Here is a 26,356-nt window from a genome sequence, read left to right on the forward strand (position 1 = left end):
AAAGTAAAATAAATCTACAGACTTACAAATGCCACCTTAATTCTAATATTAAAAACGTGTTACATGCTTGCTTATCATGTCTGATTTGTCTGGACGTGGCACTGTAGCAATGTTCTTAGGGTATTCAGATCTAACAGAAGACAACTGGTAATGCTTTTCCTCCATTAACAGGGATATAACATCCCTCATTATGTCAAACAGAAACATTTGTGTAGTAGGTTCATACATTTTTTTTTAGGACCCACGACTTTCTTGCCTTCACAAACTCCATGCAGTATCGTTGTGTTCCAACTGGCTCAGTACTGTAGGCAGCATTTTTAACAAGTGCTCTTACTCTTTGAACATTGTAATTGTGGTCGAGGGCAGCCAACTGTGTGCGGGCTTTCATCGCATCTATTTGAAAGTGCAGTCTCTTTGGACCATATTTCAGGCATGTACTATGAAACACTTCAAGTTCGCCTGTAGGGCAGAAGAATGAAATTAGTTTTAAATCATTGAGCAACCTTGGATTTTCTACTATCACCATCAATCTGTCAAGAGCATCAGAAGGATTACTTATCTATTTAGTGTTGTCATACAATTCTTCTTTTAGTGGTGAGTGGTTACATTCACCATACTGCCCTTCTAAATTCCAAGAATGAATGTTGTTCACGTGAAACTAAAGGGATTTCTACTTTTTTATAAGAATTTCTCCATCTTCAGAGCAGGTACGTGAACAGTACCACACATGGTTCTTTATAGCCTGTACCCACTGTGCAGGTATCTCACAATTCCTATGTTTTGAAGCCATTAACACCTTATTTCTAATTGACTTTGAGGGGGGTCAAACATTAAATTGATGAATGACACCTGGAAAATTATCATTTATGCATTTTCTAATTGAAATGTGCCTGTCTGTAACCACCATCTTTACTAGTTATATTTTTTTACATGATTTCTGACAATTCTTTTTTAAATCAAATTTTTTCAAGGCCAACTGAGGAAACTTCTGCTGTCACTTGATCAATGGAAAAGGAATTAATTATTTTGCTAACAACATCCATAAGTGGATAAACGCAATACTTGGTTAAGAAGCCAGGACTATGCATTTGTCCATCACCAGCCAAGCACAACGGTTTATGATGAATAGACTGAAGTACTGATTTTTGCTCTTCAATCCAAAAATTATTTATGCTGGGAAAAAGATAGGATTTCAGATTTTTATAATAAGTTGTTTTTCATATTGCCTTCATCTTGAGCAAATGAAACATTTGTTGGGTTTTCTAAAAACTTGAGCCACTAAAAAGTATAGCAATAATACATTTCCCAACGGTTTCAATCCATGTCTTGGCTTTCCCACAATGATTTTGTGTGCCCTGATTGACAAAACACTTCCACGGATAAATACTATTCAATGAATTTTTTTTTTATACAATGGAGATTGACATTTATTTTTGGAAGGGCAAGGTATCATTTTTATAAATTTTTTCACACGATTCAAAAACTAGAAATTTATCTTCATCAACATGATCGCAATTATTGCGTTCTAAGGCTAGAAATTCGGTGTCATAATAGGTGTCACTCTCACTGTCACTTGATTCATCCTCATCATCACTGCAATCACTGATATAAAAAGTTGGTTCACTTGTGTCCTCAGATGTTTCACTACTGATAGACTGCTGAGAAGATGGAATTACATCTTGAAGATCGTTATATTTCTCTGAAGAAAATTCTGCTACTTCAACTAATTTTGAAATATCATTACTATGTAAATATTCTGTATTAACAGTGTTATCATCCTTGGTGGCCACTTCCTTTACTATAACATTAGGTTGTGATTTGCGATGCTTTACAGGTACCATAGTTTGTGTTTGGGCGTGCTGTTTGCCAAGCAAGGGAGGTGTTGCAATTGCAACACATTTTTTGTTAAAAAATAAATAAAAATCTGTGTTGACTCCTTTGGCCTCATGCACACGACCATTGTTGTGTTCCGTTCTGCAAAATGGGGTTCCGTTGTTCTGTGATCCGTTTTTGTTTCCGTGTGTCTTCCTTTATTTTTGGAGGACCACCAGACATAAAGGAATGTAAAAAAAAGTCTAAGACAGGTTTGTCATACAAATGATAGGAATAAAACGGACGCCGACTGCAATCTTGTGTGCCTCCTCATTTTTTAGAGGTCCCATTGACGTGAATGGGTCCGCGAACCGTTTTCCACGGAAATAATAGGACAGGTTATATTTTTTTGACGGACTGGAACCACGGATCACAGACGCGGATGGCAAACGGTGCACTATCCGCATTTTCAACAGCTCCATAGAAATGAATGGGTCCGCACCTGAAACGCTAAAATCGTCGGAACGGACGTAGAAGCAAACAACGATTGTGTGCATGAGGCTTATGTCAACCTTTTTTTGGCTTTTTGCTAACAAAGGAAGACATTATGGCCATAAAGTCAAAACCATGTGATGCATAACAGTGGTCAAAACCTACCATATTTTCTTTTATCATGGATTCTGATATCTGACTGTATTTTCATTTCTTTGATGGTATATCACATTCCACAGGTTTAGAACTCCCACCCATTGAGGGAGTGTTATTCCTTAAAAATGATTCTGTTTCCGCAGAAGAAGCAAGGATAGAACAATGAGATAATTCTGGGTAAGTTGTCAATGCTGTTTCTTTATCTGTACAAGCAGTAATGACATCTGTGGAAATATTTATTTCACAATCTTGTATTTCACGCTCCAATGTAGAAGAATGTGTATGGGGAAACACAGTTGGCAAGGCATTCTTTTTAAGGATCTTTCTGTGCCCTTCATGCCTATAGCATGCTTCTTCAAAGTGCAGAGAGAACATTCTGTACTAGCTTGTTTTCTTGCCACGTAATACTTTCACTACCATTTTTTCTATGTTATTTGCATACTGGCCAGTTTGTATAAGCCATTTTCTGATTTTGTCCTGATCCTTTGGAAAAGTGTGTAGAATTTTACCAGGTTCTTATTTTATTTATTTTTTTAAGTACATACACAACACATTTTACAACTTTTCTAATGAAAAATAAAGAGAACAATTTCTAAGTATAGATCATTTTTTATTTACTAAATATATAATGAAAACAACCTCAAAGTGTTGTCACTCATAAACCGATCCACAATACATGATAAACGTAAATTTACTGGAGTACTGTAGTGTTTAGACCTGATGGAGACTAATCATTTTCTAAATTCCCGGAGAACCCCTTTAATACATTTGTGCAGCAAATACCAACCATTGTTATGTAGTAGCATTGTATCCTCAAGCTGACATTTATCACCTACCACACTGGCAGATATATGATGAATATGCTTATTGAACTATAAACACTTAAAAATAAATATATATAATCTCACAAAAGTGAGATATCATGTAAAGTAGTCAGTGTATAGCTTCTATAACAATGTAAATTTGGTGTGCCCTCAAAATAACTCAACACACAGCCATTAATGTCTAAACTGCCAAAATGTGCACAATGTGTCTATATTTAGTGTGGCCACCATTATTTTCCAGCACTGCCTTGGTCTCATCAGACCACAGGACAAGGTTCCAGTAATTCATGTCTTTATTCTGCTTGCCTTCAGCAAACTGTTTGTGGGCTTTCTTGTGCTTCATCTTTAGATGAGGCTTCCTTCTGAGACGACAGTCATGCAGACCAATTTTATGCAGTGTGCGGCGTATGGTCTGAGCAGTGACAGGTTGACCCCCCAGCCCTGTAACCTCTGCAGCAATGCTGGCAGCACTCATACAACCTCTGGATATGACGCTGGGCACGTGCACTCAACTTCTTTCGTCGACAGTGGTGAGGCTTGTTCTGAGTGGAACCGCTGTATGGTCTTAGCCACCGTCCTGCAGCTCAGTTTCGTGGTGTTGGCGATCTTTTTATAGCGTCTGCCATCTTTATGTAGAGCAACAATTCTTTTTTGTTTGTTCTTTGCCATGAGGTGCCATGTTGAACTTCCAGTGACCAGTATGAGAGAGTGTGAGAGCGATAACACCAAATGTAACATCAACTTCTACGTTTTCCCTTTGAGTGCTAGGATAAGGTGTGTTAATCAACAACTACCTACTACTAATGTCCTTTGGGACTTTTTAACACCTATTATTCCTGCACCTACCAATTGCCTAAGACTTAACTTTTATTACTTATTGAATAAAACTTTTGGTAATGCGCCGACATACATTTGTGTTTTAAAATTTCCAGTATCACTGGCCTTTATTTGTCACTTATGACGTTTTGTCAGTAGTCTTAACTGACTTCATATAACTAGACACACTGTTGCCATAACAGGCTGCGCGCCTGCCTGTATTTGTTAGCGGCACTGTATCTAGTGTTCATTTGTATACATAGGCTCCAGTGATTGCTGCTTTAAAATTAGAGCCTCACGCTGCCCCCCGACATGTTAAGCCGTGTAACGGCGTCCTCAGGGGTTAGGGCAGTGTATGAGCGTGTTCGCCTCGTTTTGGGCTTATATGACCTCGGTAGATGACGTATTTTAAAGCAGCAATCACTGGAGCCTATGTATACAAATGAACACTAGATACAGTGCCGCTAACAAATACAGGCAGGCGCGCAGCCTGTTATGGCAACAGTGTGTCTAGTTATATGAAGTCAGTTAAGACTACTGACAAAACGTCATAAGTGACAAATAAAGGCCAGTGATACTGGAAATTTTTAAACACAAATGTATGTCGGCGCATTACCAAAAGTTTTATTCAATAAGTAATAAAAGTTAAGTCTTAGGCAATTGGTAGGTGCAGGAATAATAGGTGTTAAACACCAAATGTAACACACCTGCTCCCCATTCATACCTGAGACCTTGTAACACAAAGAGTCACATGACACCAAGGAGGGAAAATGGCTAATTGGACACAGTTTAGCAATTTTCTCCTAAGGGTGTACTCACTTTTGTTGCCAGCGGTTTATACATTAATGGCTGTGTGTTGAGTTATTTTGAGGGTACACCAATTTTACAATGTTATACAACAAAGGTAATGAGACCTTGAACCACTGGCATGTTTTGGCTAATCAGAGGTAGATAGGACTTGAAAGCACTACTATCAAAAGTTTGGACATCTGCTGGACGTCAATGCGTTTTAAGCCTATGCAGGGTCAGGACAAGGGGAAGGAGAGGGTAGTTGCCCACTTAGGGCACCACCTCGTTACCCAGAAGAGGGGGTATAATCATGGCTGCAGCAGCAGCCCTTCAGTCCCATATGCTTCTGTGCGCTAGGCCTGAAGCCTATGGTGGAGTAGAATAACACAAGAGGTCGCGATGACATCATCACAACCTCCTGTTACAGGTCTCACGTGATCACGTTATGTGGACTGCCAGTTCATGGATGCAGCAACACAGGCCACATATCAGAAAAGGTCTGTGACCTGCTGCGCAGACTGCAGAAGGGGAATTAAAGTGTGAGTTTTTTTTTAATGCAATGGCCTATGGGGGGCACCAAGGAAAGGGGGATGGAGCATTATATACTAGCACTGGTGGAGAGCACTATATACAGGAACTCAAGGGGCAGATGGAGGATCATTTGATCCTGGAACTATGTGGCGGGGGGGGGGGGGGGGAGGGCTGATATACAGTATATATACATATATTGCCACAACAGGGGATTTAGAATGCAAGGGGGCATTACAATTGAAGGGTGCACTGCAGGAGGGGCATTATATTTATTTTGGGCACTATAGTGGCATCATATGCTCCACCCGTGGTGCTAAACTACCTTGTACCATCCCTGTCTATGCTCCCTTCTCTACAATTTTCCATCTTGTAAGCAACAGGCCACTTTACACCTGCATGCAACAGGATAACAGGACTAAACAGACACGAGTAGACAGAGCTATGAACACATAATGCCACCAGCATCAATACACTGATGTCCTATGTGTGTTCTGGAGTCTTGTAGACAACTGGTCTGCTGGCATGTGCAGACTTTGGGACGCCAGAATACAATACAGGACACTACCTTGACCCATCCAGGTTTGAGCCAAGGCTGCTTTCACATCAGCTTTTCCTTATTGTCGTTCTTCTGCTCAGCTATAGGAGCTGAATAAAAAATAAAAAAATTAAGTTCAGTTTTCCTATAATGGAGCAGAAGAACACAAATATAAATGCTGATGTGAAAGTCATCTAAGGTAAGAGCAAATTTTTTTTTCATAAACCAGTGGTCATTTTCTTTGTGAACAATGGGTTGTATTGTTTTTTTAAAAGGGCAACCGATACATTATTCTGTAGTACAAGTATCATTATAAAATTTGTTTCTTCTTACAATAACTAAAGTGAAATTGACCATGTGGCTGTGAAACAGGGGAGTGGACTGGTACATCTAACTAAAACAACAATGTTTTCATAGCTCCCATGAACGGCAATTATAGCTACTGAAATAGCAGAGTTCTGGACCACCCCACTATTTCACAGACATATGGTAGTCATGGCTTAGTCTCATCCCCTTTTTAGTAACAACTACATTAGATAACCACTTTAAAATGTATTATTAGGGCACCAAAGGACATTATTATTTATTCTGCATATGGGGCATTGTTACTATTTAGGGAGTGCACAGGGTGGCATTACTTTTCTAGGACATCTCTGTAGCAAAATACTAACTGAAGTGCTCTTCCTTCACCTCCAGCAGTGCTGAATCCAGTCAAAGAAGGATATATATATATATATATATATATATATACACTGTATATACACACACACACACACACACACAATTTTACAAGGTGAATCCCACATTCATTAGTTTAAGTTGATCAACAACAGCAAACAATGCTTATGTGATATATTGTCTCTATATATAGTGGATGTCTGATAGGATTAACCCTAATGTTTCAGGGAGATTAGTCACACATCCACATATTTGTACGTGCACTTTATGTTTATAATAAATCTGTATGTATTTCTATACCAGTCGACTATTGATTATACATACAGTGCCAGATAGCTGAGTGACCCCCAACCAATCCTTTATCTTTACATATATACATGTATAGATACACACACATATATACATGTATATACACAAACACATATATACATCTCCTCCTCCATGACGGGTACATAGTTCTCCAGGGCTTCCCTGGAGAAGGCTTGTACGATGACCACCTTCATGTGCTTGTGCTGGCTGTCATGCAGATTGGAGAGGCAGTCAGCACCCATGATGGTACGGACTGATTCTGGCCAGTGCACGGACACCAGCTTGTGCTCCCCCAGGAGGATCTGCCGCACATTTTCAGTGCCCATGATGCGCACCGTCCGGGGTCCAAGCAGATACGTCTTGTAGATGTGTCCGTAATTTCTGCACTTCACTTGCAGGAATTTATGTCTCTGTAGCACCATGGTATGGAGGGGAGCCACTGTCACTTAGCCACTACCATGGAGCTGTACACCCTGGTCACCAGTGCCCTGTGCACCCTGGTGCTGCCAGTCCTGCTGCTGCTCACTGCAGTCAAGCTGTGAGAGCTGTACTATTACAGCTGCAGAAACCCCGGCTGCCAGTACCTGCTGCCCCCTGGCACTATGGGGCTGCCTTTCTTTGGAGAAGCCTTCCAGATGGTGCTACAGAGACGTAATTTCCTGCAACTGAAGATCAGAAAGTCCGAACACATCTACAAGATACATCTGTTTGGAACCCGGACCGTGCGCACAGGGCAGTTTCTAGGGAATTTTACAAACAGGGCGAACATTAAAAAAGCACTCCCCCTCCCCCACAACATCAAATAACACTGACTCAAACAATGTTGCATAGCATACACAGCACAGAAAAGGTTTTATCTGTCCAAGGGCTGTGCCTGGTATTGCAGCTTAGCTCACTTCTGTTGAAGGGAACTGAGTTACAATCACATCCATATCTCATCATAGGTAAGTGTGGTGGAGTTTCTAATCATGGACAACCATTTTATGTTTTTTTTTTAGATTATTTTCTTACTGTGCAGTTGTAGTCCAGTTGATGTCATTCAGATGGTGCAATTAAGTTGATGTTCTTTCGATGGTGTAGTTCGGATGATGCCGTCCAGTTGTTTTAGTTCATATGGTGCTGTCCAGTTGGTGTAGTTAAGTTGCTGCAGATCCGTGTTTCCACTTCTGGTGCAGAACAAGCAAGAACCTGTGAATATAGGACAGAAGCCACCATGTAAAAATGCTTCCCATAGTTTGAGTTTAAGCTAACACCAACTCTCCTTTCCAGAAAAGATTTTGTCTGTCCATGGGCTGTGCCTGGTATTGCAGCTTAGCTCACTTTTGTTGAATGTAAGTCTGATACAATCACATCCATATCTCATTATAGGTAAGGGTGGTGGTGTTGTTTCTAATCGTGGACAACCATTTTAGGTATTTTGGTCTTTATCTAAAAAGTGCCTGGAGCAAAACTTATTCAAAATACATTTTCTTACTGTGCAGTTGTAGTCCAGTTGGTGTAGTTCAGATGGTGCAGGGCAGTTGATGTAGTTCAGATGGTGCAGGGCAGTTGATGTAGTTCAGATGGTGCAGGCCAGTTGGTGTCATTCAGTTGCTGCAGTCCAATTTAATGGTCTGGGATATCTACTCCTGATGCAGAACAAGCAAGAACCTGTGAATAAATGTAAAAATGCTTCCTGTAGACTGAACTTCAGCAAAGACCAATGCAAATGATATGTCTCTTTCCGTTATCTTCATTATGTTGATCTTCAAGATATCTAGTTTTAAACAAAGTTCACTTTTCTTGACTTAGCTACTGCAAAGGCATCTATTGCTGCAGAATAATCAGTATTTTCTGCCATCTCCTGTTCAATAGATAAGATTGCTAGAGCTAATAGCCTTTCTTCAGACATAGTAGAACGCAAGTATGTTTTTATTAGCTTTAATTTGCTAAAGCTCCTTTCACAACTTGCAACTGTCACTGGAATAGTTAATACAATTCTCATTGCAATCCATATATTTGGGAATAGGTCATGGCATTGGGTATCTTGTATGTGTTGCAAAACTTCATGTGGTCTAATAGAATCTTTGCTTATAGTTGGTTGGATATGCTGTAGCTCCTCACATAGCTGGACGCCATTTATATCATGTTGCAGTCTGCCATCTTTAGCAGTGTGGCTTAATATTTTCTCCAAGTCCTTACATCAAAGGTGGGCAAACTTTTTGACTCGTGAGCCACAATGGGTTCATATATTGGACCCAGGGGCCGGACCAAGAGTAGATCAATGGGGCGTTTGTATGAATTAATATAAATTACATTTAAATATGTAATAGTAAAGCTTTAGTTTAATTCAAGGTAGAAAAGGATAAAAATAGTTATTGTACAAAACTTTCATGCAATGTATTTCTTTCATAACATAGTATGTATAACTCACCTTCAATTTTAGTGGGAACAGTGTTGTTGGTCTCCCTTTTTTGCTAAGGCATCAAAGTCTGGAGTTAGCTGTGTTGTTGCAATTCGCAGAATAGATCTGAGGTGTTGGTCAGTTAACTGGGATCTGTGACGGGATTTATTGATGTTCATGACGCTGAACGTCTGCTCACACACGTAGGTCGAGCCAAACAAGGCCAGCATCTTCTGTGACATCCCCCGGAGGTTTGGAAAAGTGACTTCTTTAAGTGAGGCATAGAACTCTTTTAGTGCAAGAGAGCGGAAGTTCTCCTTCAAGACGGGATCAGATTGAAGATCGATTAGTTCCAATTGCACTTCTTGTGGTGCTGTTTCTGGGTCTTGTGACAAGAGACAGGCCACCAGCTGAAGTGACTTTTCAATTTTTCAAAAATTTGAAAACCGACGGCAGAATTCTTCATGCAGGTCGTTTAGTGATTTGCTATATTTATTCACATTTTGGATGGCCTTTTCCTGTGTGGCTAGTGTGGGAAAATAAGAGGCTTTTATTTGAAATTTGCCTGGAAAAAAAAGTCAGCTTGGATTTGAAGACATTCACATTAGTATACATGTCGTGCACATACAGGTCTTTTCCCTGTAGCTTGACTTTAAGCTCATTCATGTGAGAAAAAATGTCAACAGCCAGCGCAAAGTCACACAGCCAATTCTTGTCGCTCAGCTCTTGAAAATCATCAGACTTCCCCTTTAACTCCAAAAATGTATCAATCGCTTCTTTGAGATCCCACACTCATTTAAACACTTTGCCCAAACTCAACCAGCGGACACGACAGTGGTAAACCGAGTCTTGGTGGTCTGCATCGGTTTCCTCCAGAAATGCAATGAACTGAGGGCGCTGAAGTCCCTTTGCTCGTATGCAGTTAACAGGTTTTACAACTGGATTCACAACATGACTAAGCTGTAATACAGATTTACACAAAGATTCTTGGTATATGATGCAATGGAGAAAAAATAACATCTTGGTCAGGGTTTTTCTCTTTCACTTTATCCTGAATTCTTTTCAGCAGTCCCACATTTTTTCCAGTTAAATTTGGAGATCCATTCATAGTGACATTAGCAAGTTTACTCCAAGTTAGCTTCATACTCTTGATGACAGCAGACACCCAGTCATACAAGTCCTCTCCCTATGTTCCGTTAAGTGGCTCCATGGCCAAAAACTCCTCCGTTATTTCAAAACTGTCACTAATCCCTAGGATAAAAATTAAGAGCTGAGCTGTGTCTTTTATGTCTGTACTTTTGTCCAGTGCTAGCGAATATAATTTAAAGGACTCTGCCATATTATTTAACTTGCTGGTTATGTCTTCATCAATCAGTTCCACACGGCGAGTCACTGTCCTTCTTTTTGCTCTGTGGACACAAAAGACCTGCTGTCACTATCATGCATTCTTTCAAAAATTCGCCTTCAGAGGTGGGTTTGCTAGCTTTTGAATGACAGCATAAAACTTGCTTTGTTACTTGACTCTTGAATCACAGTTTGTGAAGAAAAAAAAATTGCTGAGCCTGTAATTTTGCCATCAACCTCTGAGCTGTAACCCCCGTTCTTGGGGCGACTGCTTGCTAGCATAGTTAGCTTGCTTCGTGGCAAAGTGACGGCTGATATTATATTCTTTAAAAAACTGCAACAGTTTCCTGGCATATTGGACATACAGCCATTGATCGCACTTCGTTAAAAAAAATATTTTGCTACCCACTCCTTCTTAAACACTCTGCATTAACTGTCCACTTTTCTTTTCCCGCTCATTTCGGGATTCTGCAAAGAAGTTAAAATATTTTTGGTCACACTGTCAGTCAGAGGGAAGGCTGCAGATGGAGGGTAAGCTCACATTCACATTCAAGTCTTGAATTAACTTGATTTAACAACCACTGCTTGACTACTTACTGTGTAGCAAGGGGAAAGATGCAGGCCGCACAATCACCACCAGTCATCAACTGTGCAGTGAGAATAAAGATTTACAAATAAAAATAGGAGCAAAAAAGAAATAAAAATACTAAACGCAACAGGACAATAATAATATATATTTTTTTTAAATAAGCACGTGCAAATAATAGCGTGCAATCGAAGAATAAGCAGACGCCATCACGGGAACTAGTCAGAAGGCCTCAGGGGATTAATTACCTGTCAGGGAGGAGGAAGCATGGAATCCGGAAGCCGCAATCCTCAATCGCTGCCTGAACTCCACCCCGGCTCCGTCACTTTCCATCGCAGTCGCATGAGCAGCTCTGCGGGCCATATACAGTTATATAGTTTCCCCTTCACGGCCTTACAAAGACCTACAGTAGAAGTTTGTCTTTTACTGGCAAATCTATAATATTATATAGAAAACCCCAGTGCTTATTATGTCTGGAAAACTGTAAAAAAACAGGTCTCTAAGGATGCAGTCATGTTGTCGATCAGGGGGTAAAAGACAGACGTTTTATAATGCTGTTCTGGATTTGTAACAGGTTCATCTTGACATTCATAATCAAACATTTTTTTCTTTTTACTTTACTTTTCTGTACAATGAAACATGCTTCAATGCCCAAATCCAGAGCAATTTCTGATATAGTTGTTTTTGCAGAATTCAAGCCCGAGGACCGATAACTTCTGATATACTCAGTACAATTTTTCAGTAAATCGTTGCAATGAGTTAGTTCCATATCTCTAGACTGCATTGCCTTGCTGACTATGTTCACTTGAAATAACACATCATACCAAATAACAACTATCAAAAGAAAACTGAAGTCCTGCAGCATAAGTTTAGCTTCAGATGAAAATTTTGGATCATCAGTGTTTTCTTCTAAATCCGTAAGAGCTTCATAAATCTCAGTATACTGGTAACGGACAGTTTTCAAGCATTCAACTCTGCATTCCCAGCGTGTTGCACACACTTTCTTCAATGTTAGATGTTTCACATGGTCACTTATCATTACACCATCTTTTTGAAGAAGAAGCAAATAGATTAAAAAGCCTTTGCAGAGTACCAAAAAGGTTCACAGACTTAACAGATGATTTGGATGCATCTGACACTACAAGATTCAAGCTGTGGCAACCACATGGATTGAAAAATGCTTGAGGGTATTGTTGTAAAACTCTGATTTGCACACCTTTGTTATTTCCAATCATATTAGCCCCGTTATCATACCCTTGGCCTCTACAGTTGTCCATATCCAGACCACAATTACAAGATTACTAAGTCCTTCACCTGAGGTATCATTTGCTGGTCGGTATCCAATGAAATGTTCACCTACTGATAGTTTTTCTCCTGTGAGATCTACAAACTTTAGGGTATATGATAGCTGTTCAATATGACTAATATCTTGGGTGCAATCCAACATAACTGAAAAGTATTTAGCTTTCTTTATTTTATCTAATATGTTGTTTTTAACTTGAGAGGCCATTAAAATGATAATCTCATTTTGAATAAGACTACCACAGTAATGAACAAAGGTTTTCTGAGACATTACTCTTTGTAAATGATCTTTCATTACTGGTTCAAATTTTGCGAGAAGTTGAATCAGACCAAGAAAGTTGCCATTATTCGTGTATTTAATTTATTGGATGACCCACGAAATGGCAAATTGTTGCTTGCCAAATATTGTGTAACTGCCATAATTCTTTCCAGAACATCTCTCCAACGTTTAGTTTCTTGATTTATCTGGGTTTGCAAATTTTTGTCAATGCCTTGTACCTTTTTCAGGTTGTTTTCTGAATTAATCCATTTCTGATGGCTATAAATGTGGGCAGGAGTTTTTAAAGGATAAGGGAAAATGTTATAAGGGGAAATAATAAAAATCGGGTCCCCATCTTGATCGTCTCCTAGCAACCATGCATGAAAATCGCACCAAATCCGCACTTGCTTGCGGATGTTTGCGATTTTCACGCAGCCCCATTCACTTCTATGGGGCCTGCGTTGCCTGCAAAACGCACAATATAGAGCTTACTGCGATTTTAACGCAACGCACCTGTGATGTGTGAAAATCACTGCTCATCTGCACAGCCCCATTGAAGTGAATGGGTCCTGATTCAGTGCGGGTGCAATGCGTTCACCTCACGCATTGCACCCACACGGAATTCTCGCCCTTGTGAAAGGGTCCTTTAGGTTATCTAAAGATAATGGACAAGTTCTAGGTAAACTGGGTCTATTTTTAATCGCTCCTTTAATGATTTGTTTTAAAATAAAGTTAGATGAGAAGGGGGGTACATGCAAAAGTCTGAAAAAAGGAAATACCAGTTAAAATCTTTTGGATATACTGACCCCTTCTTCCAGATCTTAAAGGATCATCAATAAAATGGATAACTGGAATCATATTCTTGTCACTGAATCTATAATTATTAACCAAACAGAAGTTTTTCCATCTGTTCCATGCAGCCGTATAAGCGGCCCATGTATTTGGAGCTATAGCTTTACTAACTAGGGTGTTGATAAGTGACCAATCGATTTCCAAAGATCTGTGGGACAAGGAATTCCTCTTCTCTCTGCCTCTGGAACCAGTTGTCTGAATTTTGAGAAATTCTGTCGGGATAGAGAATCAGCGATCATGTTAGATTTACCTGCTATATATTGTGCCTTAATCCAAATGTTATTGTGCAAGCATAAAAGGACAACTTGTCTCAATACGTGAATAACCGCCTCAGACCTAGTGGACAAGCAATTCAATGCGAACAACACATTATAAAATACGCTTATTTCTGAGATGACCTTGCCAATTTGTTAATGCCACCAAGACTGGAAAAAGTTCCAAAAAATATATATTCTTAATAAAATATTTAGTCGCCCAATCTGACGGCCATTTTTTTGGCCGACTATTGCTTGTTAAATATCACTCCATATCCAATTGATGCAGCCCCATCAGTATATAAATGAAGGGAATCGGCTGTAATTCTACTTGCCACAATAATATCATCTTTCAATAGTTTGGTTAAACGGATATCGTCCCACGGGTTCTTTTTTCCAGCAGCTGCAGCATATAGCCTTCTACAAAAAAATTGTCCCATGGAAATTACCCTGGAGATTAAATTTAGAGAACCCAAGGCAGATTGAACTCTTTTTAGCCTACATTTTTTGCTCTTCAATAGATTCATTAATATTTTTGTAGAATTAATCTTTTCCATCGGAATTCTGAATTCCATATTCATAGTATCGATGTCAATTCCTAAAAACGTTATGAATTTCTCGGGGGAGACTGTTTTTTCCTCTGCTAATGGAATATTGAAATATCCAGCAATATTCCTGAAGGTATGTAATAAATTAATACAGTCATCAGAATCGACCGAACCTATGAATAGAAAATCATCTAAATAGTGAAGGGTAAATCCCCTACTATAGTGCGATTCTACCATCCATTGTAGGAAAGTAGAGAACGCTTCGAAATAATAGCACAACAAAGAAAAACCCATAGGTAATGCTTTATCGTAATAGTATTGTCCCTCAAAATGGAAGCCCAATGAAATGTATCCAGACGGATTTATAGGTTATAACCTAAATGCAGACTTTCGCCAATAAGGCATGTCTGCCAGCTTTCCTGAGCAAATACAAGGCTTGGTCAAAAGAGGTGTAATGGACCGTGGCTGAGTCCTTATCAATCAGATCGTTAACTGAATTGCCTTTTGGATGAGATAAATTATGGATTAATCTAAAACTATTTATTTCCTTTTTGGGAACTAAGCCTAAGGCCCCATGCACACGGCCGTGTTTCACGGCCGTGTGCGGGCCGTGGAACCGCGGCCTGGATCCCTCCTGAGAGCAGGAGCGCACGGCGTCACTGGTTGCTATGACGCCGTGCGCTCCCTGCTGCCGGCACAGTACAGTAATACACTGGTATAGATCATACCAGTGTATTACTGTATTGCGGCGGCAGCAGGGGGCGCACGGCGTCATAGCAACCAGTGACGTCGTGCGCTCCTGCTCTCAGGAGGGATCCAGGCCGCGGTTCCACGGCCCGCACACGGCCGTGTGCATGGGGCCTAATGGAGAGACTCTAAAATTATCAAATGGTGGAGAATAAAATGGTCCTGCAACTCTATGCTCTGAGATTTTTTTATTTATCTTATCCAGAACCACTTTTTTATTTAGATGAACGGATTTTAAATTGTCGGAAAAGTAACAACCCGGATCCTGAAAAGTGGGAACATAAAAGCTATTAGAGAGTCCATCAATTAGCAACTCCACTTTCTGCTTGTCTGGATACATTTTTAAAAATGGAATTAGTCTTGACAGGTTCAATGGAGTCACCTCCTCTAATGGACTCTTTATTGCAGTTGAACTTTTTGAAGCACTTAGTGGCTTGATGATTTCTGGCACAGAAAGTGCATTCATGCCTATACTTGCAGTTTGCTTGCCATTTGCAATTGGTTTCATTGAATGAGAAGTTGTTGGCGAAAATTATGGGACTTTTGGGACTCCTTTCTTGGGAAGTTGTTGGCGAAAATTATGGGACTTTTGCGGGAGCATAAGATTTATCCATAGCCCCACATCCTTATGTCCCCAATTTAAATCAGTATAAACATCAAGTTTTTGGTGGAAAGATTAATCGTAAGAGTACCATGCCGAACCACCAAAATTTCTATAAGCCTCCAAAATGGCGTCAAGATGATGGAATAAACCGCTGCAGTGCTTAGGATGTTTTTCTCCTAAAACCGCAGAATAAATGCAAAATCCTTGTAACCAATTAAAAAACGATTTTTGAGGACTTTTTTTCTTTTCATCATCCTCTTTCTTGTTATCAGTTTTGTTTGAGGGTAAAAGAGAAAAAAGATCTACATATTCTTTATGCCATATTTTCTCTTTTACCGATTTGGACAAATGAAACCCCAAAGGGGATATCTGACACGGCATTATCTTTTCAAAGGCGCTCTCTTTAATACCGCTACCTGCATCTACAGAAGGTAAAAGACACTTGTCTTTGATTAAAGATTTGGAGGATTCTAGAAAAACTCGATATTCAGAATCTGATGATGCGTCCGGAGAGGACCACGCTGATTTCTGAATAGGAACTGTCTCCTTTTGCGACATAAATGACAGAAATTCCTTAGCTGAATCCTATCCTGAGGAACAACTTGCAATGACTGGTTATTAGGGATACCAGTAGATCTAGTGCCCTGTAATATACAGTCACTATTAATGTTGACAGATAAATGCTCACCGTCCTGAATGCTAACTGGTGGGTTTTCTTTTTCAGTTGTCCGTGATCTTCTCATCGCCGTTGAGGAGGTCTGTTGGTGAGCATTGGCACCTTGTCGTTGGTCTCTTCTTGCACCGTGTCTCGCAGAACTTTTATTTACTCTGCGCCTTCTACTGTCCTCTTCTCTTTCCTAATTCTTTTTTGCGGAGGAGAGTAGGGAGGAGCATCGCTGTTTGCAGGCACCGCAATGAAATCTGTGATCCCGTCCAGCCCTGCACTCCTGTTGCCAGAGGAAGCGCCGGCTGTATGAGTCGATAGCAGAGGTGGATTCTCATCGTAGTGGTCCTGTTGTAGGCAAGAACGAAGCCATGCTTCTCCCCATGTCCCTCCGTCTTCTTGATTAGTTGCTGCAATAGTTCTTCAATGACTTGACAGGCGCAGTTCTGATTTCATCTTTGCTTCTGAGTAGAATGCACAGCACTTAACTGCTGTTTCCTTTTTACAGTTGCCCCGAGATGACTGTTGCCCTATTCTCCAATCAACATCTTCATCCCAGCCTCGAGGACTCGCAGACTACAACATCTGTATCTGTAACCCAGGTAACTTATGTATCCAATTATTACATTGCACATGTAAATCTTGAGAGTTCATGACACCATGTCCCCCCTCACTTGCATCCGCAATAAGGTTTGCTCAGTGGTGTGGATGCCTGAATCAATGTTCCTAGTCAGCAGCTTGTGTTCTCTAAACAGACGTCTGCCTGCAGAGAACAATGCTGGCTTATGAGAACAAGCGATAGCTCGTTCTCTTATCTGGAGAGACAATCGTTGTTTGTAAATGCAGAGCTTTACATCCACTGAATGAGCAGCAGATTGTCAGGAAAGAAGCATCCTTCCTGACAATCTGCTGCTAGTTGCAGTGTGTAAATCCACTTTGTGCAATAGATTGTTTTCTTACTGTGAAGTTGTAGTCCAGTTGGCGTAGTTCAGAATGTGCCGTCCAGTTGGCGTAGTTAAGTTGCTGCAGCTCTGTGTTTCCACTCCTGATGCACAACAAGAAAGAACCTGTGAATATAGGACAGAAGAAGCCACATAAAAATGCTTCCGCACATCCTCTCATCATAGCTAAGGCTGGGTTCAGACCTGAGCGTTCTGAAACGAGCGCTCTGTATGCGCGATTGTACGGGCGTTTACAATCGCGCATACAGAGACAGGCGTGCACACATTGTCGCGCGTTCCCGAATATCTATGTGCGGGAACGCGCGACAAACGCCCAAAAAAAAGCTCAAGCACTTGTTTGAGCGTCGGGCGTTTTACAGCGCGATCGTACGCGCTGTAAAACGCCCAGGTGAGAACCATTCCCATAGGGAATCATTGGTTCTTGCCTGTTGTGCGTTTTACAGCGCGTAGGAACGCGCTGTAAAACGCTCAGGTGTGAACCCAGCCTAAGGGTGGTGGTGGTGTTTCTAATCGTGGACAAACCTTTTAAGTTTTTTGGTCTTTATTTAAAAAGTTTCTGTAGCAGCACTTAAGCAATAGATTGTTTTTTTACTGTGCAGTTGGAATCCAGTGGGTGTAGTTCAAATGATGTTGTCCAATTGGCGTAGTTCAGAATGTGCTGTCCAGTTAGCATAGTTAAGTTGCTTATATCACCTATAAATGCTTCAAGAAGCTACCACACAAGGAGTTATCATAAACAATAATTTCTTTATTAGATATCCATCAGCAGTATATCATAAAAACATACAAACCAGATTCCAAAAAAGTTGGGACACTATACAAATCGTGAATAAAAACTGAATGCAATGATGTGGAGGTGCCAACTTCTAATATTTTATTCAGAATAGAACATAAATCACGGAACAAAAGTTTAAACTGAGAAAATGTACCATTTTAAGGGAAAAATATGTTGAATCAGAATTTCATGGTGTCAACAAATCCCCAAAAAGTTGGGACAAGGCCATTTTCACCACTGTGTGGCATCTCCCCTTCTTCTTACAACACTCAACAGACGTCTGGGGACCGAGGAGACCAGTTTCTCAAGTTTAGAAAAAGGAATGCTCTCCCATTCTTGTCTAATACAGGCCTCTAACTGTTCAATCGTCTTGGGCCTTCTTTGTTGCGCCTTCCTCTTTATGATGCGCCAAATGTTCTCTATAGGTGAAAGATCTGGACTGCAGACTGGCCATTTCAGTACCCGGATCCTTCTCCTACGCAGCCATGATGTTGTGATTGATGCAGAATGTGGTCTGGCATTATCTTGTTGAAAAATGCAGGGTCTTCCCTGAAAGAGATGACGTCTGGATGGGAGCAGATGTTGTTCTAGAACCTGAATATATTTTTCTGCATTGATGGTGCCTTTCCAGACATGCAAGCTGCCCATGCCACACGCACTCATGCAACCCCATACCATCAGAGATGCAGGCTTCTGAACTGAGCATGGCGTCCCAGATTTCCAAAAAGAACTTTGAATCGTGACTCGTCTGACCACAGAACAGTCTTCCATTTTGCAACACTCCATTTTAAATGATCCCTGGCCCAGTGAAAACGCCTGAGCTTGTGGATCTTGCTTAGAAATGGCTTCTTCTTTGCACTGTAGAGTTTCAGCTGGCAACGGCGGATGGCACGGTGGATTGTGTTCACTGACAATGGTTTCTGGAAGTATTCCTGAGCCCATTCTGTGATTTCCTTTACAGTAGCATTCCTGTTTGTGGTGCAGTGTTGTTTAAGGGCCCGGAGAGCACGGGCATCCAGTATGGTTTTACGGCCTTGAACCTTACGCACAGAGATTGTTCCAGATTCTCAGAATCTTCGGATGATGTTATGCACAGTTGATGATGATAGATGCAAAGTCTTTGCAATTTTTCGCTGGGTAACACCTTTCTGATATTGCTCCACTATCTTTCTGCGCAACATTGTGGGAATTGGTGATCCTCTACCCATCTTGGCTTCTGAGAGACACTGCCACTCTGAGAAGCTCTTTTTATACCCAATCATGTTGCCAATTGACCTAATTAGTGTTAATTGGTCTTCCAGCTCTTCGTTATGCTCAAATTTACTTTTTCCAGCCTCTTATTGCTACTTGTCCCAACTTTTTGGGGATTTGTTGACACCGTGAAATTTTGAATCAACGTATATTTCCTTTAAAATGATACATTTACTCGGATTAAACGTTTGATCTGTCATCTATGTTCTATTACAAATAAAATATTGACATTTGCCATCTCCACATCATTGCATTCAGTTTTTATTCACAATTTGTTTAGTGTCCCAACTTTTTTGGAATCCGGTTTGTATATACGAAAGCAGTAATCATGGAAAGACGATAGTGTTGACAAACATTTATATAAAAACAGAGAAAAGACTCCAGACCAAATAAGGGACTAGTACCCCCCCCCGAAGAATACCCGCAGTTGTAACAGAGTCTATGGGATGGGGTAGTAAACACCGTACACACAGGGCAATAATTAGCAAGACACAGTGGCCAATAAGGCTATGTGAACCTGAGTGTCACCCCACACCATCTAAACTGCAGGAGGAGAGAAAAAAAAAATTAAACATGCATAAAACCAGCAAAATGTATCTTACTGACCCTGGTCTAGAGTAGCCGCCCGACGATCGTTTTGCTCACGCTTCCTCTTGGGGCATACTCCACACTACCATACAGCCATCCTATATACTTCCACAGTTAAGTACCGACTAATTGCATGCCTCCCTTCAAACGCCCATAATTATGCAGATCAATGCCTCAGCCCTCACCAATGGGTCACGCCTCTCCCACAGCCAATCAGGTCATATCTTCTGGATGCCGCGTCACATGTCACGTGACCAGTACGATCCGATTGGTTGTAGAGGTAGCATCGTCATTACAGTACGTCATCACTGCTCTGCAGGCTAAGGCGTCACCATTACATGACGCATAGGTCACATGACTTGCCGCACGGCCTCTGTTATTCTATGTCACCTTTCCTTATTTAAATTTTCTGTAAGTGCTAAAAGACACCCAGTACATTCGGGGCAGGGGACTAATCTCAATCATCGAGGGAGAAACTCCTCCGCCTGTGTTTCTGTCATGCGATCCGCATCATGGTGGGGTACCTGGCGAGGCCTAAGATGGATATATGCCTGGTACCAGACGCCACATATATGTGGCGTGGTATGTCTCCCAGCAACCGGGTCACGAGGCGGGTCACATGACAGGTCTTATATCACATCAGGTATTCCTACATAGTTCTAACATACATATATATATTATTCCTATAGTCACCATCTAAAAGCATATATAGTGTAATCTAAAAGGTTAAAACCCATCTTATAGTAAACCTCCTAACTCGTCATAATAACTAAATAAAGAAAGTGAGTTATGTACATCAAAATAACCACTAGATGAGACAGACAGCATCAACCTCAATTAAAAGTGCAGTGTGCATCCATATAATTCATTTTAGAGGAAACCTATGCTGGATGTAAGAGCGCAATAATATGTGCAATACATCCAGCATTTTTGACAAACCCTCATACAAAAGTGCAGTGTGCGTCAATATAATTTATTTTCAAGCGAACATCTCATACAGTATCAAAAGAGCAGCATTGTATACAATATATTTCACATTTTGAGGGGAAATCCATCATGTGTCAAGGTCCTAATAGAGCCCAGGTGACTCTCCGTGTAGACATATATATACAAACAGTGTCTACCAATCAATTCAAAAGAAACCCAAACAGGGTAGCGTATGCACAATCCACCCAGGCCGCGGCACACGCGTAATTATATATACCCATATGTCATACCCAGAGTCCACTGCGCATAAACACTACTGACATTATTAGTCACGCCCATAAGAGGTGTTATAATCATAAAAACCTAATTATACCCTGGGTTTGATTCCGATATCAACAGGTATAAAGTGCAAGTGTATGTGAAAGGAGAATAAACCATAGAAGACAGATGTGATAAAGTGCCCAGTGCATGTGCTCAGGAAAACCCTGATAATATCAGGATCAAAACCCAGAATATTCCATCACATATTCAGGGGGTCAGTCTTATCCATAAGAATACAGAGAGTCTCTCTAAGCAATTAACATATACTGTTACATTTATTATTAATAATTTCCATACACAGAGAGTATCACAAGTATCGATCCACCCTACTCCCCTACTAATTCCTATTGCTAGATATACATGATGTCACGAAATCTACTATGCGTCCAATCCTCGGCCCATCCGTCCTCCTTCTGTGGTAGATGCTGTTATGGGTTTCCAAAGAAGCAGACAAACTGTAGAATAGAGAGGGAATATATATGTACGGTAGTCAATAATTATAAAAAGATATCAAGAAACAGAACCACCCTTCGGCTGAACCATGTTGGAAAAGCCACAGCAATGGAGGTAAAAAGAGAGAACAACATACTGTTAAAAATATACACAACAAACATGTACATAATTAAAAGAACCCATCCTACCTGGTGGTTCTGTGATGATCCTGGTTCAAAGCGAGAGAAAAGAGGTAATCTATAAAAATGGAACATAGCTATTATAGTCATTCAGACCACCAGGGGCCATAGTTTTCAGAGTGTATATCCAGCGAGTCTCTCGTTGGGCCAATAGTTTTTTCCAATTTCCACCCCTTTGGGAGATCATTATGTGATCAATCCCTCTGAAGCGTAGAGCTGATCCATCACAGGCATGTTCTGCCTTGAAGTGCCTTGGTATTGTGGTAAGTAATTGTGTATCTGTTACTTCACTGGCGGCTTCAATGGATAATACATGCTCCCGAATCCGTTTTTTGAACTGTCGGGAAGTCATCCCCACGTATATTTTTCCACAGGGGCATATGGCCTAATAGATTACCCCTATCGTTGTGCATTCAATAGGGTGAGTGATTTTATACTCTTTTTGATGGGTCGCATCCCAGAAGGTATCACTTCTATCCATGTTCACACATGCGACACATCGCCCACATGGTTTGTTTCCCCACCGTGGACCTCTTGATCCAAAGGGGTTTGGAGGCCGGACTACATAGTGGCTCTTAACGAGATGGTCTCTTAGATTTTTACCCCTTCTAAAGGTGATACTTGGGTATTCTTTTAGTTTTTCTCTCAGACATGGGTCAAGCTTTAAAATCTCCCAATGTCTGGTCAATATGTCAGTGATCTCCTTACTTTTGTTGTTGAATGTAGTTATAAATCTGACCTCATCAGTAGTCTCTCTCACTTTTTTATCCTGTAGTAAGTTTGATCGTCTGGATGTGCTTGCCCGTCTATACGCCTTTTCTACTGACCTTTCCGTATAGTTACGGGCCTGGAATCGATTTCGCAGGTCCACTGCCTGTCTCTCAAACAGTTGGTCTGAAGAGCAGATGCGCCTCGCTCTCAGAAACTGTCCCACCGGGATGTTATCGATCAGTCTTTTTGGGTGTGCCGACTTAGCCGACAAAATGCTATTGACCGAAGTTGGTTTCCTATATAGGTCTGTTATTATTTGGCCTTTCTCACCTACACACATCTTTATATCAAGAAATTCTACCTCTTTTCGGCTCGTGGTAAAGGTCAGTCGGATGTTCAAATTGTTCTTATTTAATTGATTCATAAATAGACCGAACTCCTCACTGGTACCCTGCCATATAATCAACAGGTCATCAATATACCTGCCCCAGTATTGTACCTTCTGTGCCAGTGGTGAAACTTCAGTCTGGAGGATTTCCCTTTCCCACAGCCCCAGGAACAAATTAGCGTATGAGGGCGCACAAGACGCCCCCATCGCTGTACCCTAGAGCTGTAGGAAATGGAGACCCCCAAACATGAAGAAGGTGTGAGTTAGCACAAATTCAAGTAGGGCCATGATAAACTCACGTTTTTTTGTAGGTATATTGGAAGTCCGTAGGTAAAAGTCGGTCGCTTGTAATCCGTCTTCGTGTTTGATGGAGGTATACAGTGACTCCACGTCACAGGTGGCCAGCAACATATCCGATTCTAGATGCAGACCCTCGACTTTCCGAAGTACATCAGTCGTAGCTTTCAAATATGAAGACAATTCTTCAACTAAAGGATGCAAATGGTGTTCAATATATTTACATATTACATCATTTATACTATTGATCCCTGGGACAATTGGCCTCCCAGGCGGGTGTTGCGTATTCTTGTGTACTTTTGGTAGGAAGTACATTGTTGGGGTCACTGGATGTTCAATTAGTAAAAAGGACATTTGCTGTTTCGTAATGGCCCCCTCATCAACTCCTTTTTCCAGGATGACCCTCAGCTCATCCCTATATTTAAGGGTTGGGTTGAATGTCAGCCTTTTGTAGCATTTACCATCATTTAGTTGGCGCCACGCTTCCTTTTCATATGCTGTCCGGGGTCAGATAACAATATTGCCCCCTTTATCAACCCCTTTTATAACCACATCATTCCATGCTTTTAGTTCTTTTAGTGCAGTTTTTCCCCACTCATACAATTGTTGTATTGTCCATTTGCTGGGATTCTTTCCATATCTCTGCAAACCAACTAGACAAACAATTCAATATTGGGGAAGAGGGATAAAGGGGGAAACTTCCCCGATTTTGGTTTAAGTTGTTTCGGAAACTCACCCATTTGGTTATCTGCTTCCTGCTCATCAAGTAGCTCAACCAGTGACAATAAGGTCTCCTGTTCCATCCGTGATGGGAAATTGGGGTCCTCTCTCTGTTTAAATATTTTCTTAAAAATCAGTTTCCGTGCAAATAAATGCACGTCCTTTACTGTGGAGAAAAGGTCCAAATTATTGGATGGTGAGAAGGACACCCCTTTTTTCAAAATATTTATCTGATCTTCTGTCAAGGTATGTGCAGATAGATTAATTACCTGTTTAGTATTTGGGGTTAAATCCGGGCCTCTCTTTCCCGCTGGGGTCTGATGCTCATCATTCTTCTGTTTCATGAAGAGTCGTGGGTATCTTCTGGCTCCCTGCGATCCCAGGGCGTCATCATCACTCCTTGACGTCACTGAGGATATTGAAGTCAGTCTAGGACGACTTCTTATTTCAGTATTCTTCCACCGATATACCTTATTGTTTTTAAAATCAGTACGATCCCTTTGTAGCTTCTTTGTTTTTGTTGCCTTGATCTGGCTCTCCCAAGTCAAGAAAGAGGCATCCAGTTCTTTTTTATATGTCTCCCACTCTGAAGTTGGCATGTTCTCAGTGAGCTGTCTTTCCATCTCATCAATTTCTTTTTCCACTGTGCCAAGTGTCTTGCTGTTCAACTCAATGATCAGCTGCATCAGAGTACCTGAGCAGATGTTACATGCTGTCTCCCACCTCGAGCAGAACTCAGCTTCTTCTCTCCCAAAGGAGGGGAAAATCTGAACCCTAAGGCCCCTGCACTTAAGCAATAGATTGTTTTTTTACTGTGCAGTTGGAATCCAGTGGATGTAGTTCAAATGATGCTGTCCAATTGGCGTAGTTCAAAATGTGCTGTCCAGTTGGCATAGTTAAGTTGCTGCAGATCTGTGTTTCCACTCCTGATACAGAACAAGAAAGCACCCGTGAATATGGAAACGCTTCCCATAGACTGAGTTACAGCTAACGCCAACTCTCTCTCCCACCGCTGAACTATACAGTCCAGTACCCTCCATTATGATCAGTGTTATAAAAAAAATATGAAAAGTGATTGTCTAGGATTAGAAAGAAACACATGCTTTTGCCCAGATTTTGTCTATCCATGGGCTTTGCCTGGTATTGCAGCTTAGCTCACTTCTGTAGAATAGAACGGAGCTGTGTAATTTTCGTGTGACGCCTTGTGATTTTCATTATGAGATACATAGCGCTTTTTGTTCCCTTTTTTTGGTAGCGAATAAACAAAAAGCAGCAATTCTGGCTATTTTTTTAAGCCATTGTTCACTGTGGCAGTAATTCAGCCAGCTGCTCTGGCATAAATGCTTGCCGTTGGCCAGGCTACAAATGCAGCAGCATGCATTTTTTGTCTGGATGAACACCGACATTTATGCCAGAACTTGTGAGTGTATAAGCCCCTGGCTTGTACTAGCTAGCATTAGGCTACCTGCATACAATGTGGGTAGCATTGTTTTTTTCTCCATGGATTCTAGTGTGGAAAAACCGCAACTTAAGGGCTTATGCACATGAACGTCTGCAGGCCGCAAACAGTGGGTCCACGATATACGGGCCCCAGCCATTTGTGCACCGCATCATGAATGAAAGGTGTGGTGCAGAACAGAGGCACGGAACCCCACAGAAGCACTATGGAGTGCTTTGGCGTGGTTTTTCACCATGCTTCCGCACCACAAAAAAATAGAACATGTTCTATTTTTTTTGTGGTATGGATGGATCAGTGGAAACCGCACACAAATAACGGTCCAAATAAATGGAACGACTGGTCAACAGCCATATGCATGAGCCCAAATGCAGTACAAGCAATTTGTATGAGATTAGATAAATCTCATTCATGTACACCTTTCTTCTGGGACTGTATGTTGGAGGGGCTGAAGGGAGGGAGGGGTAATGTTATTTACATGGCACTGTTATTTATTTATATATATATATATATATATATATATACTGTATATATATTATATGCAGCATAAATATACATATATAATATGAGTATGCATGCTGCATAGCTGATTTTATATATAATGTGTACGGCAGCCTTTGTATTATACATAAAAAGTTGGAATGTTGCCTTGGGCATTAGAAAAGTATATGTATATATATATATATATATTGTGAGACAGTGACAGGTCTCACACAAGTTAGAGGCAAGGAAGGGGTGGATAGTGCGGCCCACACCCCTATTCCACCACAGGTGAGACCAGTTGGAGGTACTCAGGCGGGCATAAAGCACCTCCCAGGGTGTCAGTAAGGGGGGAGTGTGCAG

The sequence above is a fragment of the Bufo gargarizans genome, chromosome 3 (genome assembly GCF_014858855.1).
Source record: "Bufo gargarizans isolate SCDJY-AF-19 chromosome 3, ASM1485885v1, whole genome shotgun sequence".
NCBI classification, from domain to species: Eukaryota; Metazoa; Chordata; class Amphibia; order Anura; family Bufonidae; genus Bufo; species Bufo gargarizans.